This window comes from Dendrobium catenatum, unplaced genomic scaffold (genome assembly GCF_001605985.2).
Source record: "Dendrobium catenatum unplaced genomic scaffold, ASM160598v2 fragScaff_scaffold_1079, whole genome shotgun sequence".
In the NCBI taxonomy this organism is placed as follows: domain Eukaryota; kingdom Viridiplantae; phylum Streptophyta; class Magnoliopsida; order Asparagales; family Orchidaceae; genus Dendrobium; species Dendrobium catenatum.
In genome coordinates, this window is record NW_021319541.1 from 10,987 (window position 1) to 17,377 (window position 6,391).

Sequence of the window (6,391 nt, forward strand, 5' to 3'; positions counted from 1 at the left end):
GCACTTGAACCGGCTTTTGGTGAGAAACACTTGGAAATCCAAGTGTTTCCTATCACAATGCTTGTCCTAGTAACAAGTCATACCGTTGAGTCATTTAAAGTGAGGAGATATGTACTTTGGAGGTATAAAAATTCAATGGTAGGTTAACTTACAATATTAGAAGACTCACTTCAGTGGCAACTTATGTACTTCATAGGTCTTTATTGATTGTTATCTTCAAATGTCATTTGAGCATTTTGAGGTTGCATATTGCTCATCCCTTCAGGGCTTTACAAACTTTGTTTTAAGAGGAGTCGGACGAGTTCTAAAATTTATTATGTTATTAAGTCAAGGTGGATATTTCTTAAGATGCCTCTTTTTTAATTTAATAAACATAAGTTTAAGATTTAAAATAAATGCTTTTTAGTATAAATCTATAAGATGGTGGTGAGACTTGCAATACTTTATGATACAAAATGTTGGCAATTAAAAGAGAAGCAAAAAAATTAAGTGTTGCAGAGATGAGGATGCTTAGGTGGATAAGTGGCTTTTCTCTTAGAGATGGAATGTTAAACAAGTATATATATGAAAAGGTTGGAGTAGCCTCAGTGGTAGATAACATTAGAGAGAATCGCCTTAGATGGTTTGGTCACATAAAACGTTGACCTTTTGATAGATGACCCCGTTAGGAGAGTAGATGTATTAAGATATGACCTATGTTAGGAAAGTTAGAGGTTGACCCAAAAATATTTGGTTAGAAAGTATTAAAAATGAAATTTCTTTATCAGATTTAAATGAGAATTTGACTCTTAATAGGACACTAGGGAGAAAAATGATTCATGTAGTCGATCCCTCGTAGTGGGATAATGGCTTGATGTTGTTGTTGTTGTTGTAGGTTAAATCTTTCAAATCATTTTGAAAAACTTGGGAGTCTAAAGTTAAGCCTAATTTATATTTAACATCTACCTCAAATAAGATTTTAGGGATTTTTGTTTTTTTTCATGGGCTTTATTAGGGTTACGGTAGGCAGCATGCTACTAGCGATTTCATTGTGTATGGATTGGGCTTGTGTGCTGCTTTTAATTTAATGAAATAAGGTAGAAATAGTTGGTACAAAGAAAATATTGGCCGAGAAAGTAAACAAGTGTTTAGAGAGAAAAGTGAATAGAATAAGTGAATAACGACTTGTGTGACTGTGGAGTACCATCTTGAGGTGGTGAAAGCATGGTTGTGTAAGAAAATTTGTGATAGAATGATGATTCTCTGGACATGTTGGAAGGTAACCTTTTAAGGAATATTTAATTGTGTAATTTTTTATGCTAGTTAAATATTATTTATATATTGTCTCTTTTTTTATTCTCTCTTTTGTTTGGCTTGAGAAATATAGGGGTTTTCCCTTCATGTGAGATTTTGGTGTATTTCGGTTGAGTGTTTTCTTTACCTCTTTTATTTATACACATGCTTGATTTCTGTACAGTTAATCGGATTCTCTCTTCTTTAATATGATTTAATCTTATTTTAGATGAACCACCTAGATTTGTGTTTTTACGATTATTGTGTTTTTTTGTTCTCGCTTTTTCTTTCTTGTTTTTCCCTACATAAACTTACAGCCCTTGCAATTTTATCATTTTATAACATTTTACTTCTTTCGCTGATACTTAATGTCGAACACTTCTGGTTGTATAGTGATAGAGTTATATACTACCATTTATGTACTTTTTTTTTTGTAGCTACATCCATCAACCTCTTTGCAAGGAGCTGTTCAAAACACGAGTAATCCATTATCCTATACCAATAGTTCTAAGCTGACAGGCGTTCCTTCACAATGGATACCTCAACAGTTCTCTTATCAATCATCTGCTTTGCCAGGTAAGTATATTTCGTTTTTTTTTTCTTTGATTCTGAATCATCCATCGTCTACATTGGCTGCACTAATTATTAACAATATTCAGGTCCATACATGATGCAGCAATTTCCACATGATATGCCTCACCAGCTTCCTAGCAGTTTTTTCCCGTCAATGTAAGCATTTTTTTTCGACTATTTATTTATTTATTCCTTCATCCAAAGCATTCTTTTCTGAATTTTTATTTATTTATTTATTTATTCTTCCGTCCAACTCTTGTATCATCTGTCTTGTATCAAATGGCTGGTCCTGATGTCGTTGCCATAGTAACCACTATTTCTAATTATTCCTCGCGGCATTAATATCTTTATCTAGTTTAGAATTTATTTTTCAAGCTGTTTCTTATTTAATTCACTGCTGAAATCCCACATATACCAGGCATTACTTGCTAATAGTTGCAATCAAATCCTAGTTGTGATCATTATCTGCTTCAAACCATCGAAGGAAATGCTCAGGCATTTACAGTTTTTGGTGGTTCAGCTAAAACTCACTTTTGCATGGTGAAATTTTCCTTTTTATATATATTTCCTTTAATACTCTACTTGAATCTGAATTTGGAAATAATGTTAGTAAAGGTAAAACTATTTCTGAGTTGTAGTCGATCAGGTGACCTAGAATACTTAATTCTAATGTTTTTGTGTTCCTTGTTACAGGAATCAAGGTGGTGGAGTAGCAAGTGAGACCACTACTTACGGTGTTAGAACCAGCAACCAACTTGCAGCTCAAACAAACTCGCATCTGGGTTCGCTTAATTCATCTGTGCCTTCTGTTGGAGGAAATCCTTTCGGATAGATGGGGATTACTGTTATCATTAGATTTGATGCTCAGATTATTACTGCCCTCTTCTGTCCATTCCGACAAAGAGTTTGGGGTACCTTGTTTGTGGGGCGGTACGTGTAAACTTTGGTTTAAGAATTTGCTGGAGAAGATCTATTTATGTATTTATTTGTTTCAAATGTAAATTCCCCGTGTTTTATTTAACTTGTTGCCCTTATTTGGTCATTTTGTATTATTCATTTGGGTTAATCTTATAATAACCTCTAGGTTTAGTGATTCTTTTGTGCTCTTTATGCTTTGGGTTGAGTTTGCTACTTTCCTAGTCTTGCTGGAGGCTGGTTATCCTCGTAACGAAGAACTGTATAGATTTGACTCTTTTTCTTTTTTTTTTTTTAAATTAATTTCCATTTTGGCAGGATGTTGTATTATGGATGATTAGTATTATTGGAACTCACTATTGATTTTCCTTTTCTTTTCCCTGTACTGAATATTTTGAATGTAATAGTAATTTGCTATTATATAGCTGGTTGTTATAAAGCACTGTTACGCTACGCTTGGAAATAATAATGTTCTTTTGGTTTGTTTGATAAATGATGTGATTTAATATGCACAGCAAAGTTAGTTATGAAATCCACCACCCACCCTTTCTCTGGATATTTGTCTAGTTCTAACCCCGGAGAAAATAGCATAATATGATTAGGCGAGTTTTCATGATCTTTGCACAAATGCTAGGTGAGACTGGAAGGGAGATTATTATGACTTCGTTCTTTATTTACTGCTTTATTTTTTTTTCGCACTTTACGTCATTTACAGCTGTTCGTAGTCATTTGATATTTTTTTATATACGAGATCACTTTATGGAATGCATTATTTAAGTGTGTTGAGCGTTTTTTCGTAGGTAGTATTGGTATAAGCAAAAATAGAACTTAATGAACAAAAGTTGCACAGCATCGATTCATACTAATGTGTTCAAATAAGCTGCTTCGGACGAATCCAAGTTCAAACCACTTAGGCTTCGTTTGGGACGGCTTTTTTATTGCTTTCTAAAACAGAGTTTTAGTACAAAAATAAAAATTTTTGTACTAAAACTCCGTTTTAGAAAGCAGTAAAAAAGCCGTCCCAAACGAAGCCTTATTCTGCTCCTGAATGTTGTTGTCGGCTCAAAGGCATTTAATTTTCAGAACTATCTTTTCATCCGAAAGTTTATTTTGATCGTAAATATTCTCTTTTTGATCGGAGATGATAATTAATCTAAATTTGTTGTGAATGACATAGGTTCAAATAATATTTGGGTAAAGTTAAACAGTGTTTAAGTAAATCTTAAAATTTGTTTGAATGAGGGTTCGAAAATGATTTTGAGATGTGCAAGTAATGTTTGAATTGAATTTATATATGGCTGAACGGTTTGAACGTGAGTCTAATGCAATTTTCATGTAGTAGATGTATATATATATATATATATATAATACAATGTATTCTTATAATTTTACAAGATTGATACAATAAAGAACAGTTACAGTAGCAATAATAAATATATCATAAGGCAGATATAAGAGTTTAAATTTAATACTTATAACAAGATATAGATTTATTACAACAATTTTGTCAATATATTATAAAATGGATAATGTAAAGTAATTATTGTAGCACAATAATTCAATCCAGGAATTATGACACAACAAAATGATACGCATATTGCTAAATCAATCTGAGACAATAGTTTATGAAATGCATTACCTCAAAGTAGTTATAGCTTGTTTATAATAAGAAGAAGAGTAAATAAAAAATTAGTATGAAGGTTGTGGGCATTTGGTCATACAAGTAATTCAATTATGCCTCATTCTATGTTGTGTGCATATACATTGCCTCGCCTCTTTCTCCTCCCTTGAGGGCCTTCTATTTATCTTTGGACAGTCACTTTTCAACTTCATTAATGAGGGGATCACAATATCTTTATTTATTTAATCTAGAACCTCCCAAGTGTCCTAATTTTTTAGTAGATATGTATTCTTAGCATATGCAGTTAATTACAAGTTCTACATGTAAAATTTTAAATATACTTTATACGAATGGACACTCATTATCGAGTTGTAGCTAATGCATATCCACACAGGACTATAAGAGGATCAAAACATCACACTTTTTTGCATTGGCCTCTACCGCAAATTAAGACAGCCATTAAGATCACTATTAAGAATATATATTTTAAATTAACAAATGTGCTAAAGAATCAAACTTTTGCTTTATTTAGGTGCTTACCTAATGCTTGACTTTCTTTGTTAAAAGTCATGATATTCATTGCAACTGTGCACTAATCTAAGAACAATTGTTGTCATGATGTGCTTGAAAAACTCCAACAAAGCAGTCATTGGGTACGAGTGCGCACTCATGGTAACATTATTAAAGCTCTCTGAAATATCGGTTATTATCAGGTTGCATCGATTTCATAGGAATATTGCATGATCCCACTAAAAGCCAACATCATTCCGTGGATAGGTAGTTATGCTTGGGTCTATACAAATGTTTTATTAAAGTGCCTAAATAATTAAATGCTTATATAAGACTTAAAAGTCAAGTGATATTTCTCATGAAAATGATTAGTTTTTAACTTTGACATGATTTTCATTGCAATATTATGAAAGCAAGCTTTATAATGCGACTTTATAAAAAAATAGTTCATAAAATATTGAAGATACTATTATATTTATTAGAAACAAACACTTAGGTTTTCACAATATTGATTGGTTCCCTTAGTTTTGTCGTGAAATATATACACGACTCATTATTTTTTGAGGTAACTGTCGCAAATGGCACTAGATAAATATGAGTTTTGGCATGAGCTCAGTGCCTCGACAACATGTAATTAAAATTATTTTATTCACATTTAACATAAATCAAAATGCACTTTTAAAGCCATGAATAAAAATAGTAAAACATAAGTAAACATGGTTGAAACATCTTTTATTCTTAAGTTGATCATTATGATTTTTGTCTATTGATTTTTTATATGTAGCGTAATCTGATAAGTTGGTAATTTATGAAATGATATTTTGGGAGAAGCTCTTACATAAGTGATAGCTTGCTCACAGTATTGTCAAACATTTTTATTAGATAAATTAATTCCATAATCTCTATTTATATATGATATGATCATCTTTGGCTTTAAATTATGATCAAATTTGATGAGCTTCTTGGTTATCTGTCCAACGAGACATGGTTGAGCTTGTTAGTGATCTTTTGATATTAAATCTAAAGTGCATGTGTGTTTTGAGTAATGTCTTTTGATTTTAAACATACTTGAATTTGCCACATAGGTCACAAGCTCTAGGAATATTTTCAAGTGTTATAAATATATTATATGAATGATAAGTTTCTTTCCATCACATATATATGTAACATGCTCTTTAACTCTATTTTGCTTAAAAAAAAAAAAAACCCAACGTCTAAATGACATGAGGCCATTATACAATTCAATTAGACTTTATATTAGTGAAAATTATATGAGTATTCAATTATGAGTCCATTATATCAGCAGGAATTCAATTGAAGGTATTTTCAAGTATTGACCCTGGTTGGATAGGAGTTATCCATAAGTTTTTGATAATATTAAATTATTTCTTTTTGTCTCAATGCACATGAAGAATAAATAAGTTTTCCCAAGTAATGAGTTTCAAGTAGATCACAAAGTAGGGTTGTAATATCCATTGGATGTTTTAGCATTGAAACCTC

At 31.6% G+C, this 6,391-nt stretch overlaps 1 long non-coding RNA gene across 1 annotated transcript; it reads left to right on the forward strand.

Moving 5' to 3' along the window:
* The first annotated feature begins 1,689 nt into the window (after positions 1 to 1,689).
* On the forward strand, positions 1,690 to 2,942 carry LOC110095611. Its single transcript, XR_002302979.2, has 3 exons — positions 1,690 to 1,848; positions 1,932 to 2,001; positions 2,539 to 2,942. It is a non-coding gene; the product is annotated as an uncharacterized LOC110095611 (long non-coding RNA).
* The last annotated feature ends 3,449 nt before the right edge of the window (positions 2,943 to 6,391 follow it).